General features: G+C 33.4%; 1 pseudogene; it reads right to left on the reverse strand.

Annotated features, from left to right (window-relative positions):
• Nucleotides 1-13,106: 13,106 nt before the first annotated feature.
• Nucleotides 13,107-13,236, reverse strand: LOC122238292 (annotated as a pseudogene).
• Nucleotides 13,237-14,255: the final 1,019 nt, after the last annotated feature.

Genomic DNA, 14,255 nt, shown 5'->3' on the forward strand with positions numbered 1-14,255 from the left:
TCGGGAGTTGGTGGGGGTAGAAAATGAAGAGTAATTAATCAGCAGGTACAAAGTTTCAGTTAAGAAAGATGAATAAGTTCTAGAGGTACACAGTGTACCTATAGTCAAAAATAATGTAGTCAATGTATAGTCAATGTATAGTCAATGTGTAGTCTATACAATGTATAGTCAATGTATAGTCAAAAATTTGTTAAGACGCCAGGTCTCATTAAGTTTTCTTATCACAATAAAATAAATAAAACCAGGGGCAGCTGGATGACTCAGTCAGTTAAGCGTCCTACTCTCCATTTCAGCTCAGGTCATGATCTCATGTTTCATGAGATAGAGCCCCATGTTGGGCTCTGCACTGACAGTGCAGAGTCTGCTTGGGATTCTCCCTCCCTCTCTCTCTGACCCTCCCCTGCTCACTCTCTCTCTCTCTCTCTCTCTCAAAATAAGTAAATAAAAACATTAAATACATATAAACAAAATCAGAACTGACAAAGATTGGTGTGTGTTCATATTCCTATATCATTTAAAATAAAATAGTTATGAAGCTTTATGAACATGTACGGAAGTCAGATTTAGATGACAGTAGAAAATATTCATATTAAAGGGTGTGTATGCACATGGACGATTTTAATTTAGTCATACAACAGAGGGATTGTGAGGAATCTCGGATGTAAATTGACACTAAAGGGGAGAAGCTGATTAATCTGCCAGTGCCACCCACAGAGCTCATGACAGAAGTGGCACTAAAGTGGACCTGAACGCCTCCTAGGGCCAGAACGCTGCCATGCCGTGAACAGTGGAAGAGGATATTATTCAAGAGCCTTTGATAAGGACTGTGGTTCCAAATTTTGTAGTGCTCTCCATTTCTATTTACGTAAATCCAGGAAAACGCCAGATTTCAAGTTTGTATACGTGACAGAATGTGTGCCTGTCACAATAATTTGTTTGTTTCAAGAAAAATGCGAAAGGACTCTGGTGGCGATTTCAGTGCCCTAGTGATTTACTTTGGTTTATATGCTAAGTAGTAACAGTTTCATTAAAAAAATGACACATTTTAATTGTTCTAGTACAATTTCATTTTAAACTTTTGGCTTCATTTAAATGTAAGAAACTCTAACTTGTTGGAAGTTTCTGTAAATATTTTTCCTCTGGGGCATCTGTAAAAGTATGTCATTGTATAGTAAATTTAAATATTAGATCTTTCCCATTATCAGCAAACAGATCAATTATGTACATAATTCTGATTATTTACAGTAAATTATTTATTCAAGCATCCTTTGAGTTGCATTTACTGTTTTCTTTCTATTTTTGACATTTAGCTTTACTGTATTTCACTGAACTTTGGTCACTGTTTATCATCATAGAAATTCTATTTCACTCCATTGCAAACATTTCTAAAGTCACTAGCAATTCACATCAGTTTTCATTACTACACTGATTTGTCTGTTATAAAACATTTTTAATTGCACTACTTTGTTGAATCTCTTCTAGGCTTTATTTTAGCCAATACATGGTGAAAATTTGATTAAATATTTTAAAGAGCATTAGAGAAAACTAATGTTCTCCAAACAGCCCCAAAAATTGCTTCTCCTAGAAAAATAAAGTGATATTGTATTCAAAATTCAATGGCAACATTACAGGATAAAATCGCCATTTTCCTGTAACCTTCTGTTATTCTATTTACTGGTTACCTAACTCTCCAATTATGGGAATTTATTAATCATAAATCAAGTGAAGGCATTCGTTTCATTTTCTTCTGTCTTTTTCTTTCCCCAGTTGCCAGTTCCAGAGACAGACAGGGAGCAGCCAGCCGCTCTGGGCGGGTTGACTGACTGTAACTGTGTCTGAACTGGTTGTAGTGCTCAGCAGGGAGTATATGTTCCTACAAACGTTCTGAAATATTAATATACAAAATTGTACTGAGGTTTCTGATAGCAGTAGGCCGGCTGCTGTGCGGTTTTCTGATTAGGGTTCTATTGGTGATTCCGAGAAGTCAGTGGCGCCTAAATGGGTTAAGTCTAATGAGGTTTGGAAAGCTGATAGCATAATTTAAGATGACTTTCAATCTCAAAGCTGCAGACCTGGCTGACCCCAGCAAATTACAGTGTTTGTTAATGCTCTGTTATAGACATCTTCTAGTCAACCAAAACCAGATATATTAAGTGTAAAAATCGAGTTGCGGTTCTCTAAGAAATGTTCCTGGCTGTATTTTGACAGATCTTCTGATGACACTCTTTTTTAAGGCATCCGATACTTCCTAAATTTTTAGAGGTTGAAATCATAAACAGATAGGTGTGCACGGTCATTTTACTTCTTGCTGAAGAAACATAATTACCTTAAAACTTTATCATCATAATCTTATGCAATATGTTTCTCTTGGGAAATTTAAAAACAATTTAAAGAATCAGAGATAGACAGAAGGAAAAGATAAAACCACAAACTCCCCATGCTAAAACAGGCAGAAAACTAAACAAACAATAACCCAAACAGTGGGCTTAAACTCTGTAAAATGAGAATGTGAAGAAAGACTGTCATTTTTTAATTATTAAAATATATTTTTCTTTATGGATTCAGTGTTAAAGAACTATTGACAAGATCCAGTGACACTTTAGAAATTATTATTCTCATGTCTATTAAATATTAGGTCTAAAAATTGCATGTGAAATACATTTCTGAAACAATAGCTCAAGATAGTCATTTTTTTTCACCTTAAGGCAATTAGTCATAAACACAGCACCATAACAGATTTCCAACATATGAGAAACTATACAAAATCTTAGTAGCTTTGGATATTTCTTTTGAAAGGAATGTTTTTCAGTCTTTTCTAATTGTGGGTTTTCCAGACCTGTGGAAACTTTTTTCTCCTGTTTTTTTGATATTAAAAAAAAAAATTGTTTAGAGATCCAGACTACTTTCTATCATGTAAATCTTATAATGGATTTCTAATAAATCAGAATTAGTAATAGTTTTGAACTAAGCATAAGTTTTCTGAACAAGCTAATGGTACAAATATTATTAAGCAAATGTTTAATTATTTTAAGTAAAATGTTTCTCCATTTAAAACTTTGTAATTCAGTGAGTATCAAAAAGTGTTTTCCCTCCAGTTAACTGAAATTACAGCCCCTTTTAAATTGTAATACTTTAAATAATTTTTCTCTTCTAATAACTTTACAAATTTTTATCAAGTAAGGCACTTTTATAAAAACTTTAGTTTCCTATTATGAAAATTTGGCTCAAAGTAAAAAAATAAAAATAGGTCTTAGAAGAAAATAATTTTATAAAATGTTTAATATTTTAAAATCATAGTGTTTTTTTTGTTTTGTTTTTTTTTGTTTTTTAAGGATTGTATTTTGAAGTTAATCTCTACACCCAGTGTAACACGGGGCTGAAACTTACAACCTTAAGATCAAGAGTCCCATCCTCCACTGGACTGAGCCAGTCATGTGTCTCTTAAAATCATAGTCCTTTAAAATCATATTTAAAAAAAATTCCAATACTTTAAAGCCAAGAATTTATTAACATTTTACTTCTAGTAATTTAATATTCAATTAAAACCTATTTGTATTTTTTTTAATTTGGAGTAGGGTGGTTGCTTGTACTCTTCAAAAGTACAAAGTTCACTTTCTGTAAAACATGAAATATTTTAAAACTCCTTTAGTAAAATGTGATATGAAATATACCAAACATATGTAAGATTATTTTTAAACAAATGTTTATAATTTTATGTTCTAAAATATCTATTGCACTTCGAATCAGTTATGGTAGATGGTTACATACGTATTTCAACAGTGCAGTCAATTCTCTAAACATTTTTATATTCTTTTTAGAATTTACTTACATTCTGACTCTAACGTACATAATTGAACACATAAAATTACATAAAATGAAGTCCTTGATTTCACCCAAAAGCTTTTTAGTGATCTATACAACTTTTAAACTTGCTTGTTTCTAAAACTAACAAACAAAAATACCTAAATCCTTTTTTAAAAAAGAATTGGAGTTTTAAGGTAGTTCCAAGAAGACAACAGAGTAATTTAAAAATAGTTTCATTAGAAGAGGGATTATTTAAAAAAAAAAAAGAGGGATTAGCAATTTAAATGGGAATAATATTTGAAGTAGACACTTAAATGTTTAACTCATGCTCACCATTATTTACAATTTGAAACAGCCTTACAGCAACATATATGTTTTAAGTATTCTACAGCATAGTATAAAATAAAAGTCAAGATGATTTATATTATTACAAATTAATCCCAAGAATTAATTTTACAAATAGCAATTCCTAAAATAAATATGACTTTGTTAGTTAAAATGTAAAACTGGGACAGGTTTTCTTTGACTCTTAACTGTTTTTTTGGAAATGTTTGTAGAAATTATAGATTAAAATTCCATATTGAGTTATCTGTGTATTTCCTAATCTTTAATGGTTGTTTTGCATGAATTTCAGATGAAATTATTTAAATATTTGTTTGCTTATGAGGCGCCTGGGTGGCTCAGTCAGTTGAGTGTCTGACTTTGGCTCAGGTCATGATCTCACAGCTCGTGAGTTCAAGCCCCACGTCAGGCTCTGAGTTGACATCTTGGAGCTTGGAGCCTTCTTCAGATTCTGTGTCTCTCTCTCTCTGCCCCTAACCCACTTGCATTCTGTCTCTGTCTCTCTCAAAACTAAATAAACATTAAAAAATTAAAATAAAATAAAATAAATTTGTTTGCTTAAACACTGCCTATGAGCAACATTATCTAAAAACAAATAAGAGTTAAATTGAACAGGTTTGTGGGGCAGGAGTGGGCTGGTGGGGTGAAAAATACTTTGGATCTATAATACTGCTTAGGTCATTAACCAACATCTCAATAGAACACTTTTCAGGAGGAAAGGGAGATGGATGCTGTCGTCTTTCCTCTCCATTTATTTTTTATGGTTATTTATTCACAGATGATGTGGGCAGACTGTGTGCAGAGAGAAAGCATGGGTAATTTACAGGCAGATGTAACCCTCAATTGGCTAGGATATTCAAAGTGCTCTAAAGAATTAAGAGGGAAGTAGGTCATTTGAATCATAAACGTTTTTAACATTTACTTCATAAATGAAGCTAATATGTACTTGTTCTAAAAGTAAAGGAAAAACCTGGCCTTAAATAGGATAAGGAAGAAAGTTAAACAAAACAGAATTATTAAACCATCCCAGTTTCCACACCTCTATGAAAGTCAGTAGGAGGTCTACTTCTGACAGTGTACGAACCAGCAGGAGAGTTTACTAATGAAAGACAAGATACATGTGTTGACATAGCATTAAATGACTGGTTTGTCACTCCCCCAGGATGTGAATTGTGGATTCTGTGTTGTAGTAGCACAAACTAACTGCTTTTATCCTTTTGTTTTCTTAATTTTAACTTCTCACACAAATTAACAGCTCTTTGTTTGCCATTTGCATGTTTATTTCATGTCATGCTTGGTTAAAATTAAAATTGGCCCACTAGCTATGGCACTTCAGAATATAGTACTTCTTCAAAGACCTGCAGGATGACTTAATGAGTATGCAATGCAATTCTCTTAAGTCAAATTAAATTTAAGCTGTCTATGTTCCATACTGCAATAGTACATTGTATATGATATAAATTGAGAGTGCTCAAAAAAGGACGGTTGTATGTCTTCCATATGTAAAAAAAAAAAAAATGCAATATAATTGGCTAGCTATGGATTTTTACTCCTGCCACCGAGAAATTTCTGAGTTATAACATTGCAGATCTATGGCATTGTGTCCCTGAATATGAACAGCAACAGGACCTAAAAAGATCAAAGCTCAAGTTTGCCTTTGAAAAAGAGACTGTTGTAAGAAAAACAATTTTCTCCTTGTTATCACCATGGGATATATCCATGGGCTGGATAGGTCACATTGTCATTTAAATTCTTTAAAGTCAGCTTTTCAGGGTAAAAGAATAATCAAAAGTAAAGCATGCTCCTGAGGATCCTGAAATTTATTTAACTCTGGCAGCAACATTAGCAGGTGGATGCCAGTGGCCAGGGAAGAGGACCTATAACCAGATAAAATCAAAAGCAAGGAATTTATTAGTCTTAATTTTTTCTTTTAATATCAACATCACAAGAATTACTGCAACTAGTTAGTGTTACTAGTACTTTTAATTAAGAGATTAATATAAAGAAAAGACTGATCGAATCTGCTATTATCAATGCGTACATATTTATTGCAGACGGAGGTCGATAGGAGTGCATGAATCATGATTTGACAATTACTGGCAAGAGGCATTTTCCCTCCACAAAATCAGCAGTATATCCTTAATCTAATTGAGTGTGTGCTCACCTATGTTGGTTTAGAAATAGAATACTTTAAAACTTCAACGCTTCTATTTGTTTCAGATGTAATTTTGTTAAAGTGAGAAAATTTGGTCAGTTTGAAGAGAGCCAAATTTTAGAAAAAAAAATACTGATGTTGAATATTGCTTAAAACCAGTAGGGTGTGTCTAATTACTGGAAATCAACAGTTTCCAGAAACAAGTCTAATAAATATGTTTTAAAATTTATTATATTGGTCTTTTTAGCCACAGCAGGCCTGGGAATTACCTGCCCTAATTTTCTAAAACAGCACAGAGAATTTTGTGAAAATATTATTGGAAATGTTTCTTCCATAAAATATATAGATATAGATAGAGTATTCCAATCTAAGAAAACATATCAGCTAAAAGAAAAAAGAAAAAAGTAGTATCTGACTTAAATACTTGGTGCCTAGGATATCAGTGATTAGATACAGCAGTTAACTCATTTTTTAACCCTTGGCTGCAGAGTGAATTTATTTTTAAAGTATGCGCAAGGGTTTTCTTCTTTCTCTTTCCTTTTTTCCCCTTCCTTTCTTCCTTACCCTTTCCTTCCCTTTGTCTTATTCCAGTTTTTTATCCCATAATCATTATTTTTACTCTTTCTCTTCCTGATAGTCTCTAATTGTATATCAATAAATGTCCTTGAATGTATAGGCAAATTTGAAAAATAAAATATGTGTATTACATTAAGGAAATACTATTGTTCTAGACATTATTCTCTTCACTTTTTTTCTAAGTTTTTTTTTTTTTTAAGTTTTATCCATGTTACTGCACATACTTTAAAGTTTCTCTTTTGACTACTCTTTTGGGTTTTATTCTATAGTAGCATTCATGATATCATTTACATCTTGTTGATAGATTGTCTAATAGGTATTACATTGTGTTCACTCTCTAGTATTCAAGCATTGCTATAGTAAAAACCCCTGTACTATGTCCCCTTAGGTACGAAACCCAAAGTTTTTCTAGAATGAATATCCAAGTATGGATTGCTGGATCATCAAGTATAACTATCTATAATTTCACTAACTTTCTCCCTGTGTATTATGAAGATTGTTTTCCCACAGCCTCACAATCATTTGCTAATACTTCACTTCTACATTTTTGTCAAGGAGGTGGGTATAAAATGGTTTTGCATTGATTTTAAATTTTCAGCAAAAACATCAAGTTTCACATATTTGTTGATCATTTGATTTTTGCCTATACATTTGCTTTTTATATTCTCATTCAATGTTGTTCTAATGAACTTATTTTATATTTGTAAACGGCCATGCATGTTATCTATTATCCCATTTGTTTTGTCGTTCTAATTATCTTCCCCCATGGTTACCAGTTTGCTTTTTCTAAAGAGAAATTCACCACATTTTTAACTTATTTTTTTATTTTAGGAAGTTGCTTATTTTAGGAGCCCCTGCCACACTTTAAGCGGCAAGCATATATTTTGTCCTTATTTTAAGGTCGCATGGTGAAAAGCAAGTACAGAAAAATTAAGGACTTTGGTCAAGTTCACTCAGTCAACAGCAAAACTGGGTATCCATCCACAAACGTGTGTCAAAGGAAGAAAATGCCCCTTGTTTAGTGCCAAGAGATTCCACCCACAACGTTGGATGAGCAAGCATGAAAACCAAGAGATGCCTGGCTCAGGACTAGAGATCTGCAGCCTGTTTGGAATTTTGTTTAGTTACAAATAATAGACACTATTATTGCTAGCGTAAGTAGAAAACAAGCTTGTATATTAAAGAATAATAAGTGGTAAACAAAGTCCTGGGAAACAAAGACTAATGTTCCAGGAACAATGGCCAGTTCTAAGGTAATGTCAAAAACCATGTTGTTTCTATCAGGATCACAGCTCCAAACAGCAAAACCCAACAACCAGATTTGACTGCAGTTGCTCTTCTCCCATCATTTTGGACACTATTATTTAAAGATTGTTAAAAACTGAGAACAAACCAAGGGTTGATGGGGGGTGGGAGGGAGGGGAGGGTGGGTGATGGGTATTGAGGAGGGCACCTTTTGGGATGAGTACTGGGTGTTGTATGGAAACCAATTTGACAATAAACTTCATATATTGAAAAAATAAATAAATAAAAAATAAAGATTAGTTTTCCAATTATTGATTCCTCCAAAAGCAAGATGTCTCTGCTACTATCTGGGAAAGCAATATGACAGATTCATTTATATTCCTCACTTCTAAATTGGAGTTTCAATTTAGTGTACATGATAGGTCACCTCTGTTAAAAAGGAAGTGAAACTCATAATATTGGCATGTTGCCAAACACTGAAAAGTTAAATCAAAGGATAATATGTAGTAACTAATAAGAAAAGTGTTGACTACAAACTACATTTGGTTCTCTGGTTTTCATCTTCCCATACTACTGAAGAGAATTTTTGAGTCAATAAATCAGAGGTAGTTTGAATAATTAGCATATTTATAAAATTTATACTTTATAATTTGATTATTCATCTCAAAAACTACCTTATTGGTTCATTGACTCATTCACCTATTTAAGAAAAAATGCTGACTGATCTATTCGCTATCAGGATAAAAAACAAACCAATAAACAAAAGTTTATATAATAATGTCTTAAAATTAACTTAATATCAAAAAAAATTATTAACAGTTTAATACATTAATTTGGGGAAACTTTTTCTATTATAGATTAAGGTCAGAAACCTGAAGCCTCCAAGATTAATTTATATTATAAAGGAAATTTTAAGATGCTCTGGTCTACCCAGTATAAACAAAGATAAAAGCAGGACCTTTTCCTCAGAAATTAATCTTATGTACCCAGAAACTCTAATGACCACATTCTAATTTTCCTTTACTAAAAACCACAAATTTAATTTAGCATTTACCTAAATATAGTTTTCCAGGGCACTAACCCAAATGGAATTACTCAAAATGTCTTCTATAGCCAATAATCTCATAACATGTTACGTATCAAACATACTACTTGCATTTTTTATTTAACAAGTGAGAATATTAAAGATCTCAAAGTATCTTACCTGCAATAATAAAACCTTTAAAACTGTTAAAACACTTTTTCTCTGACAGATGAATAGTACCTTGACTAGGTCAACATTTTGGTATTTGTGACCCTTTTCTCTCAGTTGTCTCGAAGTGCTTCTTCTGCTTTTGTTATAAATGGGATGTCCAATATAAGTAACTCTTTGTGTCCAAATTATTGAGAGAGAGAATATTTGAATAAAATGATTTTAATTCCAGGCTAAATACTGCTCATGCAAACCAGTAAAGCCATTTGACTATTTTGGCTCGCATACATTCTTGTTGGGTGGAGCCTATGTACAGCAGTTGTTACCCATTTTGAATATTAACCCATTCAGATGGGTGTCTTTTATTGCTAGACTTACATAGAACTACTTGAAAGCTTTCAATTTACACATTCAAGGTTGCCGAGGCATAGACTATTCAATGATTCTTAATCTATTTATTAGTTCTCCGTACAATTGTTTTTCTCCTCCTAGAAGTACAATCTTCACATGTGAAATCTTCATATTTTCTGAATCTACCAAGCATGTCACCATGTCACTTATATTTTCTTTCATTATGACATTTCATGATCCGTTTGGTCAATTCTTGTTTTGTACTTTAATTTTTTTTTTTTTTTTTTTTATTCTAGGGTGTCTGGGTGGCTTAGTTGATTAAGCATCCAACTCCTTTAGATTCAGGTCATGATCTCACGAGTCTGTGAGATCGAGTCCCTGTCAGGCTCTGTGCTGACAGAGTGGAGCCGGCTTAGGATTCTCTCTCTCCCTCTCTGTCTGCCCCTCACTTCCCACCCCATCTCTTTCTCAAAAATAAACATTTTAAAAAATTATGCTATTGATCTTCCAGGTCACTAATTTGGGTGTCCTCAGTGTCATGCCCTCCTTCAATTTATTTATTGAGTTGTTCAAGTATAAAATAAGGTTCTTTGTGTGTGTGTGTGTGTGTTATGTTTGTTTTGCTGCAAACTACAAACCCCTTTTTGATGTTACAATTAACTTTATTCCCTTACTGCTTTTTTGACTTTTCTGTTGTATTGTCTGTCTTTCTAAAAACCATTATCTAATCATGTCTTCTATCAATTCCGACTTACCTTCTGTTATTGTCATGCCAGTCTTTGATCCACTGGTTGTTAGAGTGCTTAAGTATCATCAACAGGTTGTTAAGTGTTGAACGTGAGTGGTGAATATAAGAAACCAGCTAAAAGTTCCTTGCTGATAATTCTGGAGGAAGTCTCTCTGCCACCTTTACTACTTTAATTCCCACAGCCTCCATACTCATGGATATCTCAGCCAACACCCTTAACACCTTTTTATCGCTTTATGAGAGGAAGGCAAACTAGGAACATGGGCTGATGTACAACTTCCCACCATGAATTCAGAATCTACTGCTTAATGGTTCAAGGGCTTTATGATGCTGACCTAATAAGAGCATGCCCAGAACAAAGAAAAAGAGCTCATACAAGTTTTGTTTTCCAGAACTTCCGGAAAGCACAAGCCTTCATTTACCCCTAGATATGTAGACTTTAGTGTACTTGCTCAAAAAGAACATTTTTAGCCCCTTAAAAGAGCAGAGATTATACGAACCTTAAAAAATGTGTAATTCAAGTGTCCATCTATTTTCTCAATCAATATGTTTACATGTTTGCCAAAAAATTACTGAGTGCCTACTCTATGTCAAACACAATAGGAGTCATAGAGATGCAGAAACATATTGTGACCTCACCCTCACAGAACCTAAAGTCGATGGGAAGAAACAAACATCAAACTTAAAAGATATATAGAAGCTGAAATAGTATGCAAGCAAGTGTAAAATATACATGTGAAATACCACGAGAAAGAGGTATACTGAACTCTGGGACACCTAATGGGCAGCTGCCACCTGGGAAGAGAGATGAAAGACAGTTTCATGGAGTAAGAGATATTTTGATCAAATAAAGAGGATATGTATGAGTTTCCTGGGCAAAGTATAGAGGGACCAGCATTGTAGGCTTAGAACTTAGAAGATAGTGAGTAGGCATTTAATGCAAATAACTTTGGAGGGATTAGCAGAAGCAAGAATGGGGGGGGGAGCTTTCTTAATTACAACAAAACTTTTGTTTATAGCCTTAGAGCAAGCAATGAGAGTGACTGTGAAATTTTAATCAGGGAGTGGCATAATCAGATTATTATTGTTTAGAGGAAAAATAAATCCATATAGAATATGGATTTGAGCAAGGGAGGCCAGCTGAAAGTCTACTATGGTATTCAAAAGAAAACACGTTAATGGCTGAAAGTAAGGTGCTGCTCGTCATGGAAATCGAGTTCAATTTGTGAAATTAGGAGGTAAAATCATCGCGTATTTGACTTAGTGTATGAAGAAGAAGGAGGCACCAAGCATAATTTCTATGTTATTTTTTTCTTAAGTGGATGCATATTGGTTCACATTCATGACAAGTATGGAAATGTCATAAAACCAGTTTGGAAATGATAGTCTTATTATCAATTATAAGCATTTTTTGGTTAAGTTTAAAATATCAAAAGGAAATAGAGAATAAGAAAAAAAGAGTACAAGGCTGGAGACATGTATCAGACATTCATCTCTGTATGGGTGGAACTAAAGTAACTGATAAAAGCTAGGACCACTAATTAATTTGAATGATGGCAGAATACAGATTTTAACTACACTAAAGAAGAAAACAAGCTTTCAAAGAGAGGAATTCATAAGGATAAAGACAAAGTAGGAGTGTTTGATGTGAATAAAGCCAAAGGAAGACCGTTTAGAGAAAGAGAAAGAGATACATTCAAAAGTGTGCAAAGTTTCCAGAGCCAAGTACAAGAAGGAAAAAGTCCCAATGGATTTAGTCACATCAAAGTGAGTTGTGATTTATTGAAATAATAGAACCAGAATCTGCTTTGCAAAATGTTGATGAGTAAAAGGGAATTGAGAAGATAGAGACTGAATTTTAGAAAATTCAGTACCAGATTTTGAATGAGTCAGAGAAAGGAAAGTTCTGTATGATCTCACTTATATGTGGAATCCAAAAACAAACAAAGCCAAACTCATAGATAAAGAAAACAGGTTGGTGGTTGCCAGAGCCAGGGAGTAGGAGTGGGTGAAATAGCAGTCAAGAGTTACTGGCTTCTAGTTATGAAACAAATAAGTCATGGGATGTACATACAGCATGAGGACTATAGTTAATACTACTGTATTGCATATTTGCTAAGACAGTAGAATTTAGAAGTTCTGTCGTCACAAGAAAAAAATTGCCATTAGGTGCGATGATGGATATTAACTAGACTTATTTGGCAATACCTGTACATATGAAATTATTTGTTATACACGTGAAATTAATATATGTTAATTTTAACTCAATAACTTTAAAAAAGAAGGTTTGATTCCATGAGCTTGGGCCTCGAAACTCCCACAAGTGAAGTCAAAACAATTATAGATTTCCCCTCATTTGTCTTCCATTTCTCAGGGATTACTGCCCTTACTTTCTTGATGTCTAGTGTCTTGAAAACTGTCTGGGTGTTGTAGCGAAACCAATTTGACAATAAATTTCATATTAAAAAAATAAAATAAAACGAAATGCAATTTTCTTCAAAGAAAAAAGAAAACTGCATATGCAGCGTTTTGTGTTTTGTGTGTGTGTGTGTGTCTGTGTGTGTGTGTGTCTGTGTGTGTGTAGTTGTTTAGTTTTCATAAGTCATGTGCATGAGGGTAAACCTTATCTACTGATTCCTGATAATCCACCTTGGCTGAAAATGGAAGTCCCTGCCTATAGATTTTTGACAGACTAAAGGTAGCATGTGAAAAGTCAAGAAAACCTCCAAGGTTTTGGCTTAAACTATTATAAATATGACTTTGCTGTTAAACTGATAGGAACAGATACTATACTTGATCTTAGCCAAACGGCCGAGAAGTGATATTATGACTTTGCTATTAATTGAGGCAGAAAGACTCCTTAATGATGTTCCTTAAATGGTGTTATTCTTTCCCCACAGTTCTCAAATCTGCCTGAAAATTAGAAACAGCTAGTGAGTTTCTTACAATACTCTTGAATTTCTCCCAAACCCTTACAGCAGAAGATTTTTAGTGTGGCCCCAGGACACCGGTATCAGAAGATTTCCACATTATTCTCATGTTCAGTCATGGCTGGAAAGCAATGCTCCATACTATTGCTTCTGTCACTTTAATATGCTTATGAACCACTTAGGGAACTTATAAAATTCAAATTCTTCTTCAGTTTTTCAAGGTGATAAACTTTGTATTTCTCACAATGTCCTAGCTGGTTCCGATGCTGCTGGTGCACATTTTGCACAGCAAGCTACTGCTGCTATTCAAATCCATGACAGAGTGTAAAACATTCGTGTTAGCTATTCTGTATTAAAAAGATGTACGAAGTAAAAGATGTAATGGCTAATTAAGTTTGGCAGACAGTGAGTTAAACAAGGTTAGAGTTTTCTTTATTGCAAGATTTTTCATAGCTAATGCCCTCCTAAAGTTTCTTTTTCCCATACTCCGTTTTCATGGAGCATGTTACAGGATTAGCAATTTGCAAAACTCACTATCTTGTACTAAGGCAGAAGTTGAGCTATCTTCAAATAATCTTTGCTACTTTCTTAAAAGCTTACAATTTTACTGCGACATCCGTTTAACTGATTTGTTTTCAGTTTCCTAATCTGATTCACAACTTGATGATTCTAATTTATTTACAAATGCAAGTAGGTTTTACAAAAAAAACAAATTAATCAGGCTTTAGATTTTAAAGTGATAATGTACATACACATGATTCTTTGTTTATACTTAAAAAATGCTTTACAAGTGAATATACTTTTTCTTTGTTCTCTTCTATAGCTTTCCCATGCACACATTTTCCTAAGATTTTCTTTGCATAATTTCATAGCATATTGTTTGCTGATGTATTTTTGTTAACCAATATTTTG

The sequence above is a fragment of the Panthera tigris genome, chromosome B1 (assembly GCF_018350195.1).
Source record: "Panthera tigris isolate Pti1 chromosome B1, P.tigris_Pti1_mat1.1, whole genome shotgun sequence".
NCBI classification, from domain to species: Eukaryota; Metazoa; Chordata; class Mammalia; order Carnivora; family Felidae; genus Panthera; species Panthera tigris.